General features: G+C 44.9%; 1 protein-coding gene across 3 annotated transcripts in view; it reads left to right on the top strand.

The window, feature by feature from the left end:
• LOC139051806 (uncharacterized) overlaps positions 1-25,432 on the top strand; it is a 280,388-nt gene that overhangs the window by 236,096 nt on the left and 18,860 nt on the right. The window contains exons 42-47 of one of the 3 annotated variants that reach the window (XM_070528798.1): positions 703-743; positions 2,609-2,947; positions 9,438-9,543; positions 14,894-14,958; positions 22,361-22,453; positions 23,307-23,389. The gene's annotated coding sequence lies outside the window, so the exon portion shown is untranslated. Of the gene's footprint in view, positions 1-702; positions 744-2,608; positions 2,948-9,437; positions 9,544-10,095; positions 10,189-14,893; positions 14,959-22,360; positions 22,454-23,306; positions 23,390-25,432 lie in introns of all 3 variants that reach the window. The other 2 variants (XM_070528800.1, XM_070528799.1) reach the window with 2 other exon arrangements.

The raw sequence follows: 25,432 nt of genomic DNA, 5'->3' as shown, positions 1-25,432 counted from the left end.
TTCTGCAGCGCGGTCTTCTGTGGCACCCACAGCCATCACGCGACCGGAAGTCGCACGTCGTACAAGGCTCCGTATATACCGGCAGCTGGCCCTAGTCTATGCGTTTATAGTAGACCTTGTATTCACGTATAGCGGCCTTAATTATATTTAAAGAACAAACTAACATTCAACTGGCCCTTAAAAAACAAAATCACCACTTTTACACAAGTTGATTTCACGGTATTTTGCCCGGTACACGTCTTTTTTATTTCTTTACACTCGACACTGTCATGTTCCGCCGTGACGTGATCACTATACATATCGACACGTCGCGTTCACCGTCAAATATGTACTAGTCGTGTTCCAAGCCACTCTTCGGTGTGCATTCCCGCTTGCAGTGAAAACACGATCTCTGTGTTCCATCCTGCTTAGCGTTTACTGTAATTCTGCCCAACGACGTTTATCTTCACTTATCGTAGACCCGTCATCATGGCACACATCATTAAATGTGCATGATATTCAGTACGTTCATTTGCATTGAATGTGGTGCTTCTATATGACTGTTTGGCAACGTGGCACTGTGGTTTGCTTCTGCCATTTGTCTAACTAGCAGGATATGTTTAGATTCCTTTCGTGTACCCGAATCAGAAAGCAATCGGTTGGCATACACGCGACGGTTTTTTTTTTCTGTTCTTGTCTTAATCTCACTTTCGATCTCTGCAGCACACGTTGGGCTATTGGGATTCTTCCATGTCACTCAAATGGTAAGCTGCGCAACGGCCCAGCACGTGCTCAACTTCGCGGTATGCTCTCACGCAGTTTCCAGCAGCGTTGCCCAATGTAGAGACGATGAAGTCTTTAACCATTCCCACAAATCTTACCGACAGATTTTGTGAAATTACTGTCAAGATAGCTAACGGTAATCATGGGAAGTTACAAAAAGTCTAGTCGAAATGTCTTAACAATGCTGATGCTATAATTATTTGACGTAGTCATGATTGCCTTTATCACAGAGACATGCATATGACTATATGACTACAATTAAACCCATATGGAAGACCTGAAACTTAACATCCAAAGCGTTCATTACCAGGTCCAGGCATGCGACAATTTCACACTGCTGTACAATTTCTGCAGCGTAATACATCCTCGCCGAGATCTACTAAAAAACCAAGAATGAACTGCAGTACACCCTGTCACGCCTTTGGCATGCGCCCATCAGCGAAGTCACAGCTTTAGATTATTTAACTACTTCCAAATAGGTTACTCGAAGTGGAAGTGATTCCCTAATCTTCTTTGTAGTGTAGCGAGTTGTGCCGTAAATACTGCTGGCATCACGTTACGGTTTACGTTTGCGTCAGAGCATGAATGGCAGAAAGCGAGCAGTGTATCGATTTGTTCGTATTCTAAAGCGCGTATTGTGCAGTTAGATGTCCATGTTAGAAAAGTTAGTTTGGTAATACGGCGTGGGAGGCACCCTTTATTTAAGAAACATACATTCTGCATTGTTTCTGGTTCTCGGAAATGCAAAATTGTTTGCACAGAGGTGCTGTTTTACGAACACAGAGTCATTGTCAAATTGAGAAATGATTGACTGTTTTTTTCGTTATGACCGTGATCCAACTCCGGTGGTGATTGCCCCTGATGCTCGACCACGACACTCGAGACCATCTCAACAGGCCTCTATAGCTGTATGTGTCCCGTAGAGCTGCGTGAGCGTTAAGATATGCACCTAAAAAAAGCGAATCCGGTTGAAAATCGGCGTATAAATCACACGCCTACACAGCATTAGTTTAAGCGTGGGAGTAATGCACCGATTTACACCCTTATACTCCTTCAAGTCTTTACACTTTAAGTGTTTGTACTGCTTTGTCTAGGACGCCCTGACTGAAGAACCAAAGCACGGCTACAGGCTTTTTTAAAAAGGTCCTTGTACACTGAGGCGGAGCAAGTTTCGTCATGTTCATGCACAAGTTGTTGCTTCCATTTGGGAGTAAGATAACTCATGAACTGCGGGCATGCAGTGATGGAAATGGGCACCATTTGGGCCGGCTTATCTTGTTCCCATACACTGATTGCCGTCGGTGTCATCCGCGTTTCAGAAGGCAATAGTCTTGGGCATGTTGGATAATAGAACACGTAGCACAATATAAGTACAAACAACAGGTCGAGGCACGACAAGCGTTTGTCCTCTCTCGACCCGTCCTTTGTTCTTTCTGCTCTAGGTATTCCGTATATTGCTTGCGTTTACTTCCTTGAAAGCTCTGCGCTCGCTACATTACTTGCGAGAGTGCTATCTCACACCTCTAACGCGCGTGCTGTTCGTGCCCCGAATATTTCGGACATAGAGCTTTGAAGCAAAGGGTAGGCACACAGTTTACATGTGATAACGTTTATTGGACAGGAAGCAGAACCGCATCGTTGCTAGGACCGAGTGAAGCGAGAAAAAGAAATCCTAATTAACACGTATAGTAAAGTATCGATTTCAATGTATATATAGAAAGCCTATAGACTTTTTATACACGACCTTGCCTTTCTATAGATTTAGACTTTTTTGATACAAAGTCTATAGACTGTCTATAGGCGAAAGTCGATAAAGTTTCTATTTCTTTTTGTCTAACTCCACCAGCAGATGTGCGCAAGGTAATACTGGCCACCAACATCGCCGAAACGTGCATCACCGTCAACGATGTGGTGTACGTTGTCGACACTGGACTTCAGCGCGAGCAGCGCTTCAACCCGTCCACGGGTGTGAGCCTGCTCGAAAAGTTCGCCACGTCGAAGGCCAGTGTGCAGCAGCGAGCAGGTCGCGCAGGTCGTGTGCGACCTGCGCGACCTTTCATGTACAGATGGTAACACTCCCCAGTCTTACCATCGGTACATGAAAGGAGAGCTACAATCATGGGAACAATGTAAGCGGCCAGAAATCCAGACAACTGACCTGACAAGAGTCGTTTTGGACTGTAAGGTGAGTGCAGGATCGCTCGATTGTTTGAAGTTGTAACAATTCACTGCCACTGCTACAGTGCTAAAAAAATGGCAGGACAGTGAACAGTACTCGAAAAATATGGAATGAGAAAGTGCACATTGCGGGCACAACTGTGATCGTTAAATGGGGTGAATGTACTCTCTCTCTCTCTTTATATATATATATATATATATATATACGTATATATATATATATATGTATATATATATAGAGAGAGAGAGGGAGAGAGAGAGAGCTGCGCGACCGGCCGCTCGAGTCACATTGCGTGTAATCGCGGGCTTCTTCATGCTCGACCAAACACTTCTATGGAGCTCGTATTGAGCAACCGAAAGCTTTATCGGAAGTTTCTTATGTTGCTCGACAGTTTTATCATTGAGAATATTCGTCTAATTAACATAATGTAGAAATTATTTACACGAAATATCTAATCAGGGGAATGCAAGAAATATAGTCTGAGTATCTCCAAGGGATGGCAAACAACATTAACTTGGTTCTCTCCAGCTACGTCCCATTTGCATATGTTAGTCTAGCTCAAATTAAGTGAAGCATCCCGTATCCTTCTTTACAATTGCAAATATTCTCCATGGCTTCCTATATCCCCGCCGATGAAGGCCATGAGGTGGGACGTCACCAAAGGTCATGTTAAAAAAATCGTTAATCTGGGCCCAGCCCGTGTACGCTGCAACCAAGCGCAGGTACCGGGACATAATATGGAGCTGCGTTCGATATAAGCCACTGAAGTTGTATAATGCTGAGATTGCTGTAGAGCCTAATTGTAGACTTTAGTATACACATATGCTATCTTCGGCTGGTCGCTTCCATCCCCCGAAGCAGAGGCGGGCAGATCCGGCCTTCCCCGAGCTCAGAGGTAGAGGACGAGCGCGCAAGCCAAACGTGCAACTCGCTCTCGGAGGAGGCAATGGCAGATGCTAAACCACGTGACTACTACCAACGTCCGATGTTTCGCTTATCGAAAGCTCCCGGCGCTGCCGGGAAAACCGACGGACGCGCCGGCGGGACGAGCGTTCGTCGCAGTGGCCTAGGTTGCCTAGGTTACGGTGGGCCGTCGCCAACAGCAGCGACGCGGCTCTGCGATGACGTTTCAATTTCGACGACTGCTCCAAGGACAGGGCTCGGAGCGCCTCAGAGCGCTCGAAGGTGGAGGAGAGCAATCGAGAAGAACCAGCCGAACGCAGGGCGGGCACCCTCTTTCAACCAGCCGAAGACAACGCCGCTCGCGAGAGCACTCCAGAGCGCTCAGAAACGACCAGTCGAAGATGGCAATAAAGTATACCTCTGCATTTGTTCACCACATGATAGGACCTACGTAGTCGCTTTCGCCAATCACAGGAGAGTCTTCACAGTTGTCATAGCATGACTTTTGCGGCAGTAGGATAAGGAAAGCAAAACGCCGATCCAATTGTGATAATGGATGATATGAACGCCAACTTTAGCTACAAGTGGATTCCAAACAGGCATCAAGCTAACAGCACAGAAACTCGTAATGTTTGTAGCTGAGAACGCGGACTTTGTGAGTGTGCGTGGAACCGATGTCGCGCATGTGGTGTGCGCATTGTGTGCCCTCCGATTCTCAGATACTTTTCCCATTGTCTTCATATCTCGGCTGCATCACTAACATTGCGCGGCTTTTCGTTGACTGATATCCTGCCCTATGAACTCATCAGAGTTCCTCATTCACTTAAAATATGTGCCGAATTCTCTGAGCCAACTCAGTATTTTGCAGGCGGTATGCCTGCGCAGCCACGCATATGAGTACCTCATTGCCGTACTGATTGCTTTGATCTATCATCGGAGCGAAAAATTAGCACTAACGTACGTGTGGTCATCACATTTGGTGCTACGCTGGAAGATATGCTACAAATGCGCTGTATTACTCATCGTCGCTGGCGATAATGCAAGCGCCTGAAGGGCTCTTTAACGGCTTTTACAAACAGCGCATTCATCAATGTGGGCGTTCCAGTCTCATACGATAGCCCACAGCGTTTGTGATACAGGACGCTTAAGCTTCGCCTTCAAGAGTGGAATGCGATAGCGTTATCGCATCCCGTTCGCACCACCTACTCAAACGCGCTACGCCAGCCAAACGTCGCGATCGGCTGAGATAGCCGGGCCCCGACGCGCCATGAAGGTGGACGCGGTCATGGGGCGAGTGGCGTGCCACGTGTCGGGGCAGCGCCATACATTGTGAGGAGGGGGTCTTCTGTGTTTGCCGCAAGATGGCTCTGCGTGTGCGCAGAGCGCAGAAGAAATTTAGCGGAAACATACTTCGCTACTCGCGAAACAGCGACTTCTGTAAGTTACATAAGTCATAATTACCGATGTAAACCGCAGTATAACTTTCTAGGGCACGTTTCTAAGGCAACACCGCCTTCGCTAGAGGCGATTTTGTCCCGTTTTGAAGGAACGAACTCGTGGCTCAGTGGTAGCCTCTCCGTCGCGCACTCCGGAGACTCCGTCTTGCAGGATGTTTTTTATTTATGAAGCGCCTTCTGCGATTTATCGCTCACCGCCAACGCCGCTGACACCGACGCCGACGGCACCGGCTTTTCTGCGACGCGAGCTCCTTAACGCTGTCGCGATAAAAGGATGAAAAATTGAAAACAAAAGCAACCCGTTCCGGTGCGCATGGCGCGCAGAGAGAGAGAGAAAGAGACAAAAAAAAGAAACAGGCGCACAGACTTCTCGGAGCGCGCGCGCCTTGTCTCGCGGAGCTCCTGCGCCTGCGCAATGAGCGCCATCTGTCCGCGTCAATTTGAATTCTCAACGAATGCGCCAGGCACGTAAACGCTTGCAGCGGTGGGCGGTGTCTGCCAGAACGTTGGTGTCTGTGCATGCGTGTCTTCTTTGTGGCATCATACGTCAACTATACTGAACGGTAAGCTTTAGCAAAGTTGTTTTGCGTCAATAGATCATGATTACGTAAGCGCATATCGTAGCGCAAACCGGCTGCATGTAGCGCAGGCGACTCGGGCATAGTATCGGTTTCTCATTTTCATGATTTGATAACGCGCTGTTGTTCTCACTTCTACTATACGGAATGTTTTACGTCAAGTGATCGCTCAGGTTTGTTGATTTTATCGCCATAGTTGATGGGCGTAAAAATGGAAGTATACCATGGTTTAACTTGATTGCCGGTGCATTTTTTTCTTTTTTGCACTGCATGATTTAGCACTCAATTCTTTCTGTTTAAGCAACATATATTAAAGTACAGCTGGTTCAGGAGCATTATTAATCTACTAACGTTAATGCATAAGCGCAGATGAAAAACAACAGGTGCACATACATAAATACATTCAATTTTTTTGCTGCCATATCTAAACAAAAATGTAAGCTAACTTGTAGATAGCAGATAGCTATGGACTTATGACCTTATACCCTGTTTGTAGACTAGTCTATAAAATGTCTGTGTGGATAGACCGCCTATATATTAATGAAAATTCATTTTTGTTGACAAACATCTGCAGAATGTCATAGAAAAAAGTGCATAGGATTATAAAGTTATGTTGTTGTAAACTGAAGTCTATAGATTATCTGCAGAGATTTGTCTATAGGCATTCCATAGACTTCAGTCTGCAAGAGTAGAACTGTATATATAATTCTACTTTGGTAGACTGAAATTTTTAAAATGTCTATAGACAAATGTCTTTAGATAGTCTAAGACATTTGTCTATAAACATTCTATAGACTTCACTCTAAAAAATAGAACTGTATAATCCTACGCACTTTCGTATATAAACATTCTGCGGGCTTTTTTCTACAAAGGTGAATTTTCTTTGATCTATAGACAAGCTATCGACTCAGACATTTTATAGCCTATATAGCCTATAAGAAGTGTACGACTATAAGTCTATAGACAGTCTATAGATTAGTCTATAGGTATAGTCGATAGATAGTCTACAGACATTTGTCTCTAGATATTCTATAGAACTCAGTCTGCAAAAGAAGAAATATAAGCCTACACACTTGTCTATAAACATGCTGCAGACAATTGTCTAAAAAATTAATTTTCATTAACCTATAGACAGATCTATAGACAGCATACAGACAGTCTATAGGCTCAGACTTTTTATATACTAGTCTATAGAAAGCTTATAGACTCAGACTTTTATAGAGTAGTCTATAAAAAATCTATAGCCATAAGTCCATAGACTGTCTATAGACCAGTCTAAAGAAATGTCTATAAACTGCCTATAGACTCAGACTTTTAAAGAGTAGTCTACAAAAAGTGTACGGCCATAAGTCCATAGACTGTCTACATACCAGTCTAAAGAAATGTCTATAGACCGTCTATAGACTTCATAGACAAATGCCTATAGTCAGGGTATAGACTTTCTATAAAAATTTTCGTATGGGTCAACGCACCGACTTACCAATTTTCATGAAATTTTGTAAAGATTTCAGGCCTTAAATGAGAAATTTGCTTGGTATACCATTCACAAGAAATTTCTCCCCAAGTTTCACAATTTCACAATTTCACAGTTTCACAGTTTCACAAAGAAACAATTAACTCAACAACTTCATAACTCAGCAGCGAAACTTGATAGCACAATTCTGCTAATAGGTTCTGATAGTACGTCAAATTCAGACAAATTTAGCATGGTATACAAGAATGTGAAAAAAATTCGGTAATATGGAAATACACCTTTTGCAGAACACTTGCAGAACACTTTTGCAGAACTCTTTTGCAGAACACTTGTACACAACGTAACAAATTCACATAAATATAAATTGACAAATCGAATTTGTCCGCTTTGAATGATATAATGGATGCGTTTACAGAACTGCGATATCTGTTGCTGATGCAAAGCTATTAATTTATAAACTTCGTGCGTATGTTTTTTTCGAACTTTCTAATTTTTGAAAATCGTTCGCGAAAAAGCCAGGCTCTAAATCGAAATTCCGCTTCCAACAGTCCTTAGAATTTTACGTTCTCTGTCAAATGCAGCAAATTTCATTAAAATTGGTCCCGGGCGTATGACAGAAGAACGTTTATTTTTCGCGTTCTACATGTATTTGAATAGGCCGTGTCAGAGTTGGGCCCGAGCTAAAGCTTCCTCTTAAGCACGAACCTAGGGCGCTATAACGTAAAACTATTCAAAACTTTTCTATTGCAATTCTGCAATCGACCCACCGCAATTGGGCAAAAACATTTTTGTACCACCCCCACTTCACCTGCCTGTCACGCGACGACCCGAAATCCACAATAGCTCCCCATCTGATATCACGTGTACACACTGATTATGCATAATTTGACCGAACAAAACAGAAATAGTTATTTCTGATTCGACGCCATTTTCCCATTAGCCCTCGGCTATTGGTAAAGTTTTCGGGCTGCACCCAATTCACCTGCCTCTCACGCGACGTCGAAAAACCGTAAAAGCTTACCGTGTCAAAATGACGCGTAAGCATTAAAGGTGCATTAACGTGGGGAACAAAACTGAATTTTCTTCTGAATAGCCGCAGGCTGCCCCGTTCCGAATGGAATAAAACATGGCTGCCCCTGATCTCTCAGGCGCTGGCTACTCACACCTGCCCGAGAGCATGGGTTTATTGGCCTATTATGACACTTTTTGCGTTGCCGTGTAACGTTTCGAGCACTTTCGGCACGTTTACGACCTCGTTCATCCAACTCTTCTTTGCTCAGGGTCCGTTTTACCGTCATTCTTAAGCTTCCGTTGCGTGCCGCTGCCATTTTCGACCAGCCACCCCTAACTGAGTCAGGGAAAGTGGACCATTCGCAGGAGCCGGCACCACCCTCTTCATCCGGTTATAGTTTATCAGAGCACTGGCTCGGCCCCATCGAGTGCCTCTCCATTTGAGCGCGCTCCTCGCCTATTATCAGCCAGTTGGATAACTGTTAAGTTAGATAACCGCCGCAGTGTAGAAAATGTTATTCGTTTATAAAGCAAACAAAAGTGACCTCCTATGAACGAGTTGAGCGTTTGATTGGTCTGTTCAGACAACCCTGCGGGTGAACGGCCGGTGCTTGCGTGAGTGGTTACGCCAATTTGATGTCAGGAGAATGGAATAAAAACACATTGGAATAGTTTTACGTTATACGGCCCCTACTTTAATGGCTACGTTATACAGCGCTGCCTGTGGTGGCATCCACGGTCGGCACATCCTGCCACCCCGCCCCCCCGCGCAACGATGTACAGGCGGCGTACAAACGGTTTCCGCTGGTCAAGACGCGAGTGTTCCCGTCAACGCCGTCGGCGGCGTTTCTATCAAGTGATTGTGGCGCCGCCCTAGCGTTAGCTGTGCGTGCACGCTCTCATTATTAAAGTCCGAACGATATAATTTCTCCTCTTAGATTCGACAAACTTCATTCCAAGTTAGTCCCGGGGTTGTCTCGTAAAAACATTTCTGCCTTTTGCGCGTATTTGAACAGGCGGAATCGCAGTTCCCCTCGACCTAAAGCTTCCTCTTTCTTGGCAACGGTTTGCAGCGTGGTATACCATGGCATCCACTCAGCTGAGAACCAAGCTCGCCCGAGACCGACATCTCGTGTCGTACGAAGGTCCGTACGCTGGAATCTTTCCCTAGTCTATGTGGTAAGAGCAGACCTTGAATCCACGTATACGGTTCTTAACTATAGTGTTAAAAACAATCTAATGGTTAACTAGCTGTTAAAAACTAGAAACTTGTCATGTTACCGAACTTCACCAAGTACATGTTCAGTACGTGTTTGCACTCCACACGGTCATGTGCCGCCGTTCCTTCATAGTTATATGTGTCGACGCGTCTTGTTGACTCTCACTAGTGCACTCGACGCATTGCAAGCCAGTTTTCGGCGTGTATTCGCACTTCCAGGGGAAACTCGATCTCGTTGTTCAGCTCTACTTAGGGTTTAGCGTCTATCTACCTAACGTTTTTTGTATTCATTTTCTGTATAGATACGCCATCAGGGCACTGGTCATGAAACGTGCATCACCTGCGTACGTTTCTGTACTTTAAACTGTGCTTGTCTTCTGGCATTTGCCTATCTAGCGATGAATATACAGATTACTTTCGTGCACTCAAATCGGATTACCGTCGGTTGACAGGCACGCAACGATTTTTTTTCTTTTTTTCTGTTCTACCATCTTCTCTTAATCTCACTTTAGATCTCTGCAGCACACGTAGGCTGTCGGGATTACTCCATGTCACACCACGGCATCCCGGGTTACAGCCTAGCACTACGCCTGGTCAACTTCGTGGTAAGCTCGCACACAGTTTCGAGCAGCGTTGCCTAATGCACAGATAAGATTGAGTCGTTACACTAAATATTAGCCTTACCTATTATATTACCTATTACATTAAACATTAACCTTACTGGCAGGTTTCGGGAAATTATTGTCACGCTGGCTCGTGAATATTAAAGGACTTCACAATATATATAATCGAAATGCTTTAACAGTGTAGGTGATGCTTTTATCGTTTGGTTTCGTCGCGATTGCCTTAACCACAGAGGCATGAATATGAACACATGGCCAGAGGTAGTACACACACAAGTACTGATTATGAAATTGAGAGAATAATATTTAAGCCGCATGTCGGACGAGTGAACCCTCATACAAAACCGGAAAACTGACATCTGAGGTGTTCATAACGACTTCTCCACATGCAGCAATAACTTGCTGCTGCACAGTTTTTGCAGGGTAATAAATTTTCGCCTACGCCAACCGCAAAATCCAAGATTTATGCAGCGCCCTCCGCCGCTCGTCGAGCCTATCGCTTATCGGGGAGGACGGCGCTTCCTTTCCGTGTGCCGCCGCCAAAGATGCTGACTCACTGCCAAGCCGATGCCTAGAGCCGCGGCCGCTCACTTCGCCACGGTTCGCGCGCGCGGTTGTTTCGCACGGAGCCGGGTTAAGCAATACGGTAGCGCATGAACGCAGTCCGGCGGCTTTATTTCGCATTTGGCGGGCTATCTTTAAACGCCGAAAAGAATAACCGCGCATCAAGACCGCTTCGTGTTGTCCCCTTCTTCAAGGCCCGTGTTTTCTTGCGGTAACTTCCCAATATCATGAATAACCAACTGGCCTACACCCACACACTGCTACGCGGGATTTTCGTTGCCGCAAGAAGTTAGATCAGTCGTTTGCGAATCCCCTCCACAGCGCAACGAAGCGCACTTGGCCCTAAAGTTAATATATGAAATTCTGTACCATTCATCTTCGTTAATTGACTGATCCATCGGAATATAAAAAAATATATATATATTCTAAGGAGGGCCACATGATGGCAAACCATATACCGTTGGTTTCAATCAGCGTCGGCTGACCACTTTTTTTAAGTTCTTGGTTCAAGTTTGGCGAAGCAATCGATATTTTAATCTCATCAAATGCGTTCCTTTATATGTATGCGAACACCCATGCGTAACAAAATCGGTGCTAACAAAAATAAACTTTAAAAGAAAACACGCTTAGCGGCAGTCTCCCGCAGATACAACTCGTGAAGCAGTATTTAGCATGTGCCTTTGTCCGGTTGCCATTATGTCACAAGTATTAACCTCCGCCTTCTCCGAAAGGAAGCGCCGTTTTCGATGTGGCTCGTGGTTCCTTCCCGGCGGGAAGTGGAATTCCGCGTGCGGTGGTGAGCTTGTATTTGTCCGCACTGCTTATTAATCAAACAGTCAGTGCACGACAACAAGCGCTTGGTTCTGCCAGAACTTCGTTACTCTCCCGTTGAACATACTAGCAGTTAGTTGCGCACAAGTGGAGTGAACGTGTTCTCATTTGGGAGGAAATGAATCAAAGCTGCGGGGGAGCTTTACATTTACCTGCGTATTACCAAGAACAGCCACGCAATATCTGTTATTAAACGAGGGTGGCAGCAAGTCGGAAGAGGCTTCACAAATTTTTACCGGCGTAAAGATGTACTTCAGAGAAATTACAACATGATTATAGTTCGTAGTGGAAAAAAATCCTGGCTTGGTATCAGCTCAGGCCGACCCATCAGCTAGGATACAGAAAGATCCTGCTACGTTTATATCGCCCGGTGAGCCAGCAGAGACGGATCCCTGCAGCAGGGCAAACCTTGGCTGGTGCATAAGGACAACGCACCAGTTACGTCGCAATCCTATACCATCAAATGGTCCAGAGGGATGTAGCCGTCCTGTCCTCGAGATTCTCACTATAATGACTGCTCCTTTATTCTCCAAGCTTACGAGGCTTATCAGGAGTGACCGCTTTGAAGGCGTCGTTGCTATCAAAAGAACATAACACCCCCCCCCCCTCCCCCTTCCAGATAAATCCTTCCAGCAGTGCATGTAGTCGTCGCAGAGGAAGATGTAAAAGTGTGTCCCAATGGAGGGGCATTGCCTTCAACGTAATCGATATTCAAGGCGTAGTTTGTGAGTCATGACGTTGAAGCAGTGCACTGGAGTTAAACACTTTCACGGAAAAGCGAAATGTATCAGTCCTCCTTCATGTCTGCGTGAATGTGTCTACGTCAAGCGCGCTTACCCGTCAGTAACTTGTAATTCTAAATTCCTAGAAGTAGGGGAATACGCGCTCTAAAGGAGCATACCCAAATTTGGAGGGTGTGTCTTGTCCCGAAAAATTGACTGCTGGCTGTCTCGCTTGCGCCACCTTTCTTCAAAGCTTTGCGCGCGCGACTTTTCGGTGAAGTGCCGTGTCACGTGATAACGAGCATGGATGTTTGTGGCCCGAAACCACCGGCCACGCAGCTTTAATGTTTTTAATGGTAAAAGCAAGGGAGGGCACACGATATATATACATATATATATATAGCACGTTCTCGTGACTCCTGCTGCAAAAAGGACGTTCCACGTCCACCGCCAAACTATGTGAGTGGTGGCGCTGGCTAACAGGCTTCCACCAGGACACATAAATACCTAAGAAAGTGGATGGGAAAACGACGCCGCGGTAGCTCAATCGGTAGAGCATCGCACACGACATGCGAAGGTTGTGGCTTCGGTTCCCACCTCCGGCAAGTTGATTTTTCACGCACTTTAATTTCCGTTAATTTATCGCGTCTTTAATTCTTGTATTAAGCCCAAGTAATTTCCCCTATGTTGTCCTTGCTGTCAGTGTTTGTTGGCTTCTTATGATATGACTAATAAAAATCGGGACCCTCGGTTAACCCCATCTCTACTCGTTTATTATATAACGAGGATCGCGAATCCGGCAACATTGACGCCTTCAGGTAGCATGTGTGGGTTTATTGACTAGTGGCCTTCACCCAAAAAGATCACGCTCTCGTGACGCCTGCGGATAATAGGACGTTGCACGTCCGCCGCCAAGCTATGTGAGTGGTGGCGCTGGCTAACACACCCAGGGTTCCACTAGGACACATAAATACCCAAGAAAGTGGATGGGGAAACACCGCCGTGGTAGCTCAAGTGGTAGAGCATCGCACGCGAAATGCGGAGGTTGTGTGTTCAGTTCCCACCTGCGGCAAGTTGTTTTTTCATCTACTTTAATTTCCGTTTGTTTATCCCTTCTTTAATTCATTTTTTAAGCGCAAGTAATTTCCCCTATATTTTCCTTGGTGTCAGTATTTGTTGGCTTCTTATGATATGATTAATAAAAATTGGGAGCCTCGGTTAACCGCCTTTCTTCTCGTTTATATATATAGGACTGCTGCTCGTTCCGCATCTCAACCACCAAGTTTCTACGATTGAGCGAAGTGACAAAAAGTAAACGGAAGTCGCATATGTTGTACAAGATGAATTGCTTGTCTCACTTCACAAAGTACGAGGCAGCGGAAAGGCGTTCCGGTACAAATTTAACTTGGTCTCCCAAGTCCAACAATTTCATTCGCATCGGTACAGTGGTTTTCCCAATGAGGCATTTCTGCCTTTTCTATGCATTCAAGTAGGCGAAACCCGAAACAGCCCCGAGTTGCCGTTTCCTGCTCAGGAGGAAACTCATCTTATTGCTACGTTTTACAGCGCGGCCTACTGTGGCATCCACAGGCGTCAAGTGACCGCAATCCAAATAGAACATACGCAGTCAACGTACAAACAGGCCCCGGTCAACACGAGAGTTTCCCGGCAACGCCGGCGGTGGCGCTTCTAACCAGCGATGGTGGCGCCGCCCTGGCGCTAGCTGTGCACGCGCGATCTCATTATTACAGCCCGAAGAATGCAACTTCTCTCGAATTCCACAAATTTCACACAAATAAGTCCAGCAGCTGTCTCATAAAATATTACTGCCTTTACATCTACTTGAATAGGCGGGATTGCCGTTGGCTACGAGCTAACGTTATCTCTCTCGTGGTTACGTTTTGCAGCGCGGTCTACTGTGGCATCCACGGTCCTCACGTAACGGTACGTCGGACGTCGTACGAGGGTGCCTAGTCTTTGCGATAAGAGTAGACCTTGAATTCACGTAAACCTGCCTTAATTATATTTAAATCACAAACTAATGGTTAACTAGGCCTTCAAAAAAAGAATATTGCCACTTTTACACAAGTCGGTTTCAAGGTCTTCTGCCCAGTACATATTTTGTACTTGTTTGCATTCGACACTGTCATGTTCCACCACAACGTAATAACTATACGTATCGACGCGTCGCGTTCACCATCAAACCTGCACTAGTCGCGTTCCAAGCCAGTCTTCGATGTGCATTCCCGCTTACAGTGGAAACTCGATCTGGGTGCTCGATGCTACATAGCGTTTATTGTAATTCTACCCAATGACGTTTATCGCAGACCCATCATCATGGCACACATCATAACATGTGCATGATATTCAGTACGTTTATTTCATTGAATATGGTGCTTCTGTATGACTATTTGGTAACGCGGCACTGTGGTTTGCTTCTGCCATTTGCGTAACCAGCCGGGTATGTTTAGATCCCTGTCGTGTAGCCGAATCAGACAGCAATCGGTTGGCATACACGGGACGCTTTCTTTTTTTATGTTCTTGTCTTATTCTCATTTTGATCTCTGCAGCACACGTGGGCTGGCGGGTTGCCTCAATGTCACACAAATGGAAAGCTCCGTGACATTCCATCATGGTACGTGCTCTACTTCATGGTATGCTATCAGGCAGTTTCCAGCAGCGTTTCCTAATGTACAGAGATGAAGTCGTTACATTAACCATTCTCAAAAATCTTACCGACAGATTTTGTGAGATCATTGTCACGAAAGCTTACGGTAATTACGGGAAGTTACAAAAAGTTTCATTGAAATGTCTTAACAATGTAGATGTTATCAATATTTCATTTCGTCGTGATTGCCGTTATCACAGAGACGTGCATATGACTCATCATCATCATCAGCCTAGCTACGCCCACTGCAGGGCAATAGCCTCCCCCATACTTCTCCAACTACCACGGTCATGTACTAATTGTGGCCATGTTGTCCCTGCAAACGTCTTAATGTCATCCGCCCACCTAACTTTCTGCCGCCCCCTGCTACGCTTCCCTTTCCTTGGAATCCAGTCCGTAACCCTTAATGACCATCGGTGATCTTCCCTCCTCATTACATGTCCGGCCCATGCGCATTTCTTTTTGTTGATTTCAACAAAGGTGTCATTTACTCGCGTTTGTTGCCTCACCCAATCTGCTCTTTTCTTATCCGTTAACGTTAGACCCATCATTCTTCTTTCCATACCTCGTTGCGTCGTCCTCAATTTCAGCAGAACCCTTTTCGTAAGCCTCCAGGTTTCTGCCCCATATGTGAGTACTGGTAACACACAGCTGCTATACACTTTCCTTTTGAGCGAGAGTGGCAACCTGCTGTTCATGATTTGAGAATGCCTGCCAAACGCAACCCAGCCCATTCTTATTCTTCTGGTTATTTCAGTCTCATGATCCGGCTCCGTGGTCACTACCTGCCCTAAGTAGATGTATTCCCTTACCACTTCCAATGCCTCGCTACCTGTCGTAAACTGCTCTTCTCTTCCGAGACTGTTAAACATTATTTTAGTTTTCTGCAGATTAATTTTCAGACCCACCCTTCTTCATTGCCTCTCTAGGTCAGTAAGCATGCATTGCAATTGGTCTCCTGAGTTACTAAGCAAGGCAATATCATCAGCGAATCGCAAGTTGCTAAGGTATTCTCGATCAACTTTTATCCCCAATTCTTCCCACTCCAGGTCTCTGAATACCTCATGTAAACATGCTGTGAATAGCATTGGAGAGATTGTATCTCCCTGTCTGACGCCTTTCTTTATTGGGATTTTATTGCTTTCTTTGTGGAGGACTACAGTGGCTGTGGAACCGCTATAGATATCTTCCAGTATTTTGACATAAGGATCATCTACACCCTGATTCCGTAATGCCTCCATGACTGCTGAGGTTTCGACTGAATCAAACGCTTTCTCGTAATCAATGAAAGCTATATATAAGGTTTGGTTATATTCTGCACATTCCTCTATCACTTGATTAATAGTGTGAATATGGTCTATTGTTGAGTAGCCTTTAAGAAATCCTGCCTGGTCCTTTGGTTTACAGAAGTCTAAGGTGTTCCTGATTCTATTTGCGATTACCTTAGTAAATACTTTGTAGGCAACAGACAGTAAGCTGATCGGTCTATAATTTTTCAAGTCGTTGGCGTCCCCTTTCTTATGGATTAGGATTGTGTTAGCGTTCTTCCAAGATTGCGGTACGCTCGAGGTTATGAGGCATTGCGTATACAGGGTGGCCAGTTTCTCTAGAACAATCTGACCACCATCCTTCAACAAATCTGCTGTTACCTGATCCTCCCCAGCTGCTTTCCCCCTTTGCACAGCTCCTAAGGCTTTCTTTACATCTTCTGGCGTTACCTGTGGGATTTCGAATTCCTCTAGGCTATTCTCTTTTCCAATATCGTCGTGGGCGCCACTGGTACTGTATACATCTCCATACAACTCCTCAAACACTTGAACAATCTTATCCATATATGTAATGATATTGCCGGCTTTGTCTCTTAACGCATAAATCTGATTCTTGCCAATTCCTAGTTTCTTCTTCACTGTTTTTAGGCTTCCTCCGTTCCTGAGAGCCTGTTGAATTCTATCCATATTGTTACGTAGAAAGACGCAGACGACAAGCTATGTACAAATATATTTACAAGGAAAATACGCTGCGCTTGGCCAAGAGGCAACAGCCCGCGCTAGCTTCTAAATCGTCGTCGTCGTCTTCACACTGCTGGCCTTTCGTGATCGCACATATTGTGCCGTAGCAATATTATAATTCCTGATGTCCGCTGTCTTACGCTTGTTGATTAACTTCGAAAGTTCTGCCAGTTCTATTCTAGCTGTAGGATTAGAGGCTTTCATACATTGGCGTTTCTTGATCAGATCTTTCGTCTCCTGCGATAGCTTACTGGTTTCCTGTCTACCAGCGTTACCACCGACTTCTATTGCGCACTCCTTAATGATGCCCATGAGATTGTCGTTCATTGCTTCAACACTAAGGTCCTCTTCCTGAGTTAAAGCCGAATACCTGTTCTGTAGCTTGATCCGGAATTCCTCTAGTTTCCCGCTTACCGCTAACTGATTGATTGGCTTCTTGTGTACCAGTTTCTTTCGTTCCCTCCTCGAGTCTAGGCTAATTCGAGTTCTTACCATCCTATGGTCACTGCAGCGTACCTTGCCGAGCACGTCTCCATCTTGTATAATGCCAGGGTTCGCGCAGAGTATGAAGTCGATTTCATTTCTAGTCTCACCATTTGGGCTCCTCCACGTCCACTTTCGGCTAACCTGCTTGCGGAAAAAGGTATTAATTATCCGCATATAATTCTGTTCTGCAAACTCTACTAATAACTCTCCCCTGCTTTTCCTAGAGCCTATGCCATATTCTCCCACTGACTTGTCTCCAGCCTGCTTCTTGCCTACCCTGGCATAGAAGTCGCCCATCAGTATAGTGTATTTTGTTTTGACTTTACCCATCGCCGATTCCACGTCTTCTTAAAAGCTTTCGACTTCCTGGTCATCATGACTGCATGTAGGGGCATAGACTTGTACCACCTTCAATTTGTACCTCTTATTAAGTTTCACAACAAGACCTGCCACCCTCTCGTTAATGCTATAGAATTCCTGTATGTTACCAGCTATTTCCTTATTAATCAGGAATCCTACTCCTAGTTCTCGTCTCTCCGCTAAGCCCCGGTAACACAGTACATGCCCGCTTTTTAGCACTGTATATGCTTCTTTTGTCCTCCTAACCTCACTGAGCCCTATTATATCTCATTTATTGCCCTCTAATTCCTCCAATAACACTGCTAGACTCGCCTCACTAGATAAAGTTCTAACGTTAAACGTTGCCAGGTTCAGATTCCAATGGCGGCCTGTCCGGAGCCAGGTATTCTTAGGACCCTCAGCAGCGTCACAGATCTGACTGCCGCCGTGGTCAGTTGCTTCGCGGTGTCTGGGGACTGAGGGCCGGGGTTTGATTGTTGTATTAATATAGGAGGTTGTGGCCAAGTAATGCACCAGGGTGGCCAATTCTGCTCTGGTGAGAGAGTGCGTTACCGGTTCTGGTCACCGGGATCAGGCCGCACTCCAGGCCTGTTTGTGCAAATTTCTCAACACACGGTTTTTTTTTAATTTTCCGGTGGAGAATTGCGCGGCCCCGGAATTTGAACCACGGTCCTCTTGCACGGGAGACGGATACTCTACCATCCCCGCAGGAGTTAAATTAAAAATAAATTATGGGGTTTTACATGACAAAACCACTTTCTGATTATGAGGCATGCCGTCTTAGAATTAGGCGCACGTCTTTAACGTGCGCCTAATTCTAAGTGCACGGGTGTTTTCGCATTTCGCCCCCATCGAAATGTGGCCGCCGAGGCCGGGATCCGATCCCGCGACCTCGTGCTCAGCAGTCTAACACCATAGCCACTGAGCAACCACGGCGGGTCCCGCAGGAGTTGTACGCCTCATTTAACCTACAGTGGTGCCCTATTTGATCAGTCAAGGTGGACCAATCTGAGCTCGGTTATACCGCACGGATGGCACTCGGCTAGAGAACCTGTTATTTATGACCTGCACATGTGGGGCCATACATAATTGAGGATATATATAATTTTTTAGGAGGCTTCCCGTACAGTGATAAAATAAAGGAAAACACGCTAAAAAGAAACAAAAAAAACGAAAAAAAGAAACATAACAGGTGATTTGAACTCGTGACCCTTGGATGTTGCCTGGAAAGATAGCTCAGTCGGTTGGTTCGTCAGGCCCCAGGTTACTTTCAAGCGCCTGCTCCGAGCCTCATACTTACGTGGAAAGGGACTGATGATGTCCGCGATGGACGCTGCATGCTACAGGCATGCGTTTTTGGAAAAAATGGCCGCCCGCCGAGAAGAGCGAACTCGAGCGGCTTTAGAGACTAGGAAAACTGCCTTAAAATATTTAGACATGAGGGGAAAGCTTCGTTAACAAACTATAACACGGCAATCAGCACTCGAATACGACGAGAGAAATTATTGAGACGTGGAAAATTCCCTTGAAATAAGTATGGTTTGCGAGACAAATGCTTGTAAGTATTGAACCTCTTGAAAGATGAGGGGGGAAATATACGTTCACCGAGAGGGCATCGTCCGCATGAGACCACCACCAGGCACCTTACTGAGACGTGGAGGGCTCTGCGGCCGGAACAAAGCCTCCCTTCTCCGCCGGCCAAGAGGGGAAAACGCGCTTTGCGATCGCTCAAGATTTCGCGGACATAGTATAACTTTGCGTCTAGCAAAAGCTTAAACAGGTGCGAGGGCGGCACGCCTAGCGTGGGAAGCTAGCCGCCAGAATAACTATCTCAAGGACTGCTGCTGACGAGGGCGAAATACCTTCGTGTAATTATAATTACCCTAATAGGACTACTTTCGACAGAAAAGAAAAGGAAACGGCCCAGAAGGCTATACTATGAGAGCTATGACTGATAATTTTCTATTTATATATGTATTCATCTTATCTACGGGATCGCATGCGCGCTGTTGCTTCGTCTCTGCGTGTAGTAGTTAAGAGAGCCAGTTTAAGAGGAAGCTTTAGCTCGGGTGCGCCTATCTAAATACATGTAAAAGGAGAATTTGTTTTTCTAGGCAACCACTGCACCAAATTTGACGGGGTTTGCTGCATTTAAAAGAAAAACTTAAAATCTAGTGACTGTTGGTTACGAATTTTCGATTTAGGTCGTAAATTGTTTATAAAAATTTGGCGAGAATTGCAAATTTTCAGAAAACGAAACTATCAAGTTTACAACTCCGTAACTCAGCAAAAAAAAATGATATCGCAATTCTGTGAATTGTACCTGATAGCACATCTAAAGCGGACAAAATTGATATGTTACACGTGAACCTCAAAAAATTGGGAAATGTGTAATTACAACTTTTGCAGAACCCTCGTAAACAACGTAACAAATTCACGTAAGATGTAAACTGACATAACACATTTGTCCGCTTTGAATGGTCTAATGGATGCCGTTTACAGAATTGCGATATCCGTTCTTGATGCAGAGCTATTAGTTTGTAAACTTCGTGCTTCTATTTTTTTTAAACGTCTGAATTTTTGAAAATCCTTTTAACAAAATTCAAGCCCTAAATCAAAATTCCACTTCCAACAGTCACTAGAATTTAACTTTTTTTTCTCAAATGCAACAAATTTCATTAAAATCGGTCCAGGTGTTATTTCATAAAAACGTTTTTGCGTTTTACATGTATTTGAATAGGCCGCGTCGGAGTTGGGCCCGAGCTAAAGCATCCTCTTAAGGGCGGAGAAGAAGGAAGGAAAGGAAAGCAAAATTGCAGCGCCATGGTTTTAAAGTGCACCCGTTGTAGAGAAACGGAAGGCGATATAAGCGTGTGTGGCTATGATACGCACACGACAAACTGCCTTAAGATATTTAGACTTGAGGGAAAGCTTCGATAACAAACGATATCGCTGCAATCAGCGCTCGAATATAATTATAACCCTAATAATAATTGTAAATATTCATCTCATCTATGGGATCTAATGCGCGCGTTGTTGCTTTGTCTGCATATGACTATATATATAACTATAATTAAACCCTGATGGAAGACCTGAAATCTGACATGCAACAATCTCACACTGCTATACAATTCCTGCAGCCTAATAACTCCTCGCCGAGTTCTACTAGAAAACTAAGAATGAACTGCTGCACACCCTGTGACGCATTTGGCATGCGCCCATAAGCGAAGTACACTTCTTTATACACTTGTAACTTCCTTGTACACTACCGTGGAGCACGTTTCGTCATGTTTATGCACAAGTTGTTGCTTCCGTTTGGGAATAAAATAACTCGTGAACTACGGGCAGTGATGGAAATGTGCACCATTTGAGCGGGTTTATCTTGTTCCCAAACAAGGTTTGCCGTCGGTGTCCCTTGCGTTTCAGAAGGCAATAGGTTTGGGCATGTTGGATAACAGAATACGTAGCGCAATAAAACAACAAAGAATATGGCGAGGCATGACAAGAGTTTGTCCTCTCTGGACCCATCCTTTGTTCTTTCTGCGCTAGGTATTCCGTACATTGCTTGCGTTGACTTGCTTGAAAGCTCTGCGCTCGCTACTTTACTTGCGAGAGTGCTATCCCACACCTGTAACGTGCGTGCCATTCATGCACGGAATGCTTCGGGCGTAGAGCTTTAAAGCAAAGGGAAGGCACACAGTATACATATGATAATGTTTATTGGACAGGAACCAGAACCGCATCGTTGCTAGGACCGAGTGAAGCGAAGAAAATAACATTGAATTAACACGTACAGTAAAGTATCAACTTCAAAGTCGGACTTTCCGAGATACGACGGAGAGGAAATGGGGTCATATAAACGGGCACCAGTCATGTCGTATTCGAGAAGCCTCCGACTCTTCATATCTAGAACGCGCCGACTTACCAATTTTCGTGAAATTTTGTAAAGATTTCAGGCCCTCAATGAAAATTTCGCTTCGTATACTAGTCGCAAGAAATTTCTCACACAAGTTTAACAATCTCATTCACACCGGTCGATCAGTTTCCTCAGTCAAGCATTCTTGCCTTTGTATGCATTTCAGTAGAAGGAATCTCAAACAGCGCCGAGCTAAAGACTCCTGTTAAGCAAGCGCCTGCTTTCTTCGCTGCGGTTTACAGCGCCGGTTACTGTGTCATCCACGGTCGTCACGAGACCGCAATCCACCCGGACAATGCGCAGTCAACGTACAGACAGGCTCCGGTCAACAGGAGAGTTTCCCGTCAACACCGTCGGCGGCGCTTCTAACCTGTGATGGCGCTTCTAGCCAGCGCCGCCTTGGCACTAGCTGTGCACGCGCGATCTCGTTATTACAGCCCCAAGAATATAAATTCTGCTCTCAAATTCCACAAATTTCACACAAATAAGTGCAGCAGCTGACTAATAAGAGGATTACTGCCTTTTACATGTATTTAAACAGGCGGCATTGCCGTTAGCTACGAGCTAACATTTCTTCGCTCGTGGTTCCGTTTTGCAGCGCGGTCTACTGTGGCATCCACCGTACTCACGGGACCGTACGTCAGACGTCGTACTAGGGTCCGTATACCGGTAGCTCGCCCAAGTCTATGCGGTAAGTGTAAACGTTGTCTTCACGTATACCGGCCTTAATTATATTTAAAGAACAAACAAATAGTTAAATAAGACTTGAAAAACAGCAAATTGCCACTTTTACACAAGTCGGTTTCATGATGTTCTGTCCGGTTCATGTTTTGGACTTGTTTGCACTCGACACTGTCATGTTCCACCGCGACGTAATCACTATACGTATCCACGCGTCGCGTTCACCATCAAATCTGCACAAGTCGCGTTCCAAGCCCGTCTTCGGTGTGCATTCCCGCTTACACTGGACAGCCGATCTGGGTGCTGATGCTACTAAGCGTTTACTGTTATTCTACCCAACGACGGTTATCTTAATTTATCGCAGACCCATCATCATGGCCCACATCAGAAAACGTGCATGATATTCGGTACGTTTATTTGCATAAATATTTGCATAAACGGCCCAGAAGGCTATACTATGAGAGCTATGACTGATAATTTTCTGTATATATATGTATTCATCTCATCTACGGGATCGCATGCGCGCTGTTGCTTCGTCTCTGCGTGTAGTAGTTAAGAGAGCCAGTTTAAGAGGAAGCTTTAGCTCGGGTGCGCCTATCTAAATACATGTAAAAGGAGAATTTGTTTTTCTAGGCAACCACTGCACCAAATTTGACGGGGTTTGCTGCATTTAAAAGAAAAACTTAAAATCTAGTGACTGTTGGTTACGAATTTTCGATTTAGGTCGTAAATTGTTTATAAAAATTTGGCAAAAATTGCAAATTTTCAGAAAACGAAACTATCAAGTTTCGTTTCTGAAGATTCTTGATTCTTCTTTTCTTTGTTGTGCTATTTAGTCTTAACCTCGCTTTCGATCTCTGCAGCACACGTGGGCTGTCGGCATTTCTCCACGTCACTCCACGCCATGCTGGATTACAAACCAACATGATAATTGGTCAACTTCCTGGTAAGCTCTCACGCAGTTTTTAACAGCGTTGCCCAATGTAGTCATCCATTCACACAAATCTTACCGACAGATTTCGTGAAATCACTTCACAAAAGCTTCCGGTAATTACGGGAAGTTACAAAAAGCTTTATCGAAATGTCTTAACACTGCATATGCTATAATTAGTTGCTTTCGTCGGGATTGCCCTTATCACAGAGTCGTGCATATGACTATATGACTATATTGTCACGGTCACTTGAGACAAGAGCGGATAGCGTTATTTTAATCTTGACAATTAGCACAAGCGTTCAGTGTTCGCTTCTTCTTCTCTAGCACGCTAGCTTGCACCCACGAGGTCGTCGTCCTCGTCGTCAGCGTGGTTGGGCACAGATGGCGTCGCGGCAATATGAACTCGCAAGCGGAATAGCCAAAGTGGACGTGGAGCTCGAACGGCGACACTAGAAATAAAATAGACTACATATTCTGCGCTAACCCTGGCATCATACAAGATGTGGACGTGCTCAGCAAGGTGCGCTGCAGTGACCATAGGATGGTAAGAACTCGAATTAGCCTTGACCTGAGGAGGGAACAGAAGAAACTGGTACATAAGAAGCCGATCGACGAGTTAGCGGTAAGAGGGAAAATAGGGGAATTCCAAATCAAGCTACAGAACAGGTATTTGGCTTTAACTCGGGAAGAGGACCTTTGTGTTGAAGCAACAAACGACAATCTTGTGGGCGTCATTAAGGAGTCTGCAATAGAAGTCGGTGGTAACTCCGGTAGACGAGATAGCAGTAAGCTATCGCAGGAGATGAAAGATCTCATCAAGAAACGCCAATGTATGAAAGCCTCTAACCCTGCAGCTAGAATAGAACTGGCAGAATTTTCGAAGTTAATCAACAAGCGTAAGACAGCTGACATAAGAAAGCATAATACAGATAGAATTGAACATGCTCTCAGGAACAGAGGAAGCCTAAAAGCAGTGAAGAAGAAACTAGGAATTGGCAAGAATCAGATTTATTCGTTAAGAGACAAAGCCGGCAATAGCATTACAAATATGGATAAGATTGTTCAAGTGTTTGAGGAGTTCTATAGAGATTTATACAATACCAGTGGCACCCACGACGATAATGGAAGAGAAAATAGTCTAGAGGAATTCGAAATCCCACAGGTAACGCCGGCGGAAGTAAAGAAAGCCTTGGGAGCTATGCGAAGGAGGAAGGCAGCTGGGGAGGATCACGTAACAGCAGATTTTTTGAAAGATGGGGGGCAGATTGTTCTAGAGAAACTGGCCACCCTGTATACGCAATGCCTCATGACTTCGAGGGTACCTAAATCTTGGGAAAATGCTAACAAATTCCTCATCCATAAGAAAGGGGATGCCAAAGACTTGAAAAATAACAGACCGATCAGCTTACTGTCCGTTGCCTACAAAGTATTTACTAAGGTAATTGCAAATAGAATCAGGAACACCTTAGACTTCCGTCAACCAAAAGACCAGACAGGATTCCGTAAAGGTTACTAAAATGTAGACCATATTCACACTATCAATCAGGGGATACAAAAATGTGCGGAATATAACCAACCTTTATATATAGCTTTCATTGATTACAAGAAAGCGTTTGATTCAGTAGAAACCTCAGCAGTCATGGAGGCATTGCGCAATCAGGGCATAGACGAGCCGTATGTAAAAATACTGAAAGATATCTATAGTGGCTCCACAGCTACCGTAGTCCTCCATTAAGGAAAGCAACAAAATCCCAATAAAGAAAGGCGTCAGGCAGATACGATCTCTCCAATGCTATTCACAGCATGTTTACAGGAGGTATTCAGAGACCTGGATTGGGAAGAATCGGGGACAAGAGTTAATGGAGAATGCCTTAGTAACTTGCGATTCGCTGATGATATCGCCTTGCTTAGTAACTCATGGGACCAACTGCTAGGCATGCTCACTGACCTGGAGAGGCAAAGCCGAAGGGTGGGTCTAGAAATTAATCTGCAGAAAACTAGAGTAATGTTTAGCAGTCTCGGAAGAGAACAGCAGTTTACGATAGGTAGTGAGGC

The sequence above is a fragment of the Dermacentor albipictus genome, unplaced genomic scaffold, assembly GCF_038994185.2.
Source record: "Dermacentor albipictus isolate Rhodes 1998 colony unplaced genomic scaffold, USDA_Dalb.pri_finalv2 scaffold_14, whole genome shotgun sequence".
Taxonomy (NCBI): Eukaryota; Metazoa; Arthropoda; class Arachnida; order Ixodida; family Ixodidae; genus Dermacentor; species Dermacentor albipictus.
The sequence above is the reverse complement of the archived record's forward strand: the minus strand, read 5'-3'. Positions and strand labels throughout refer to the sequence as shown.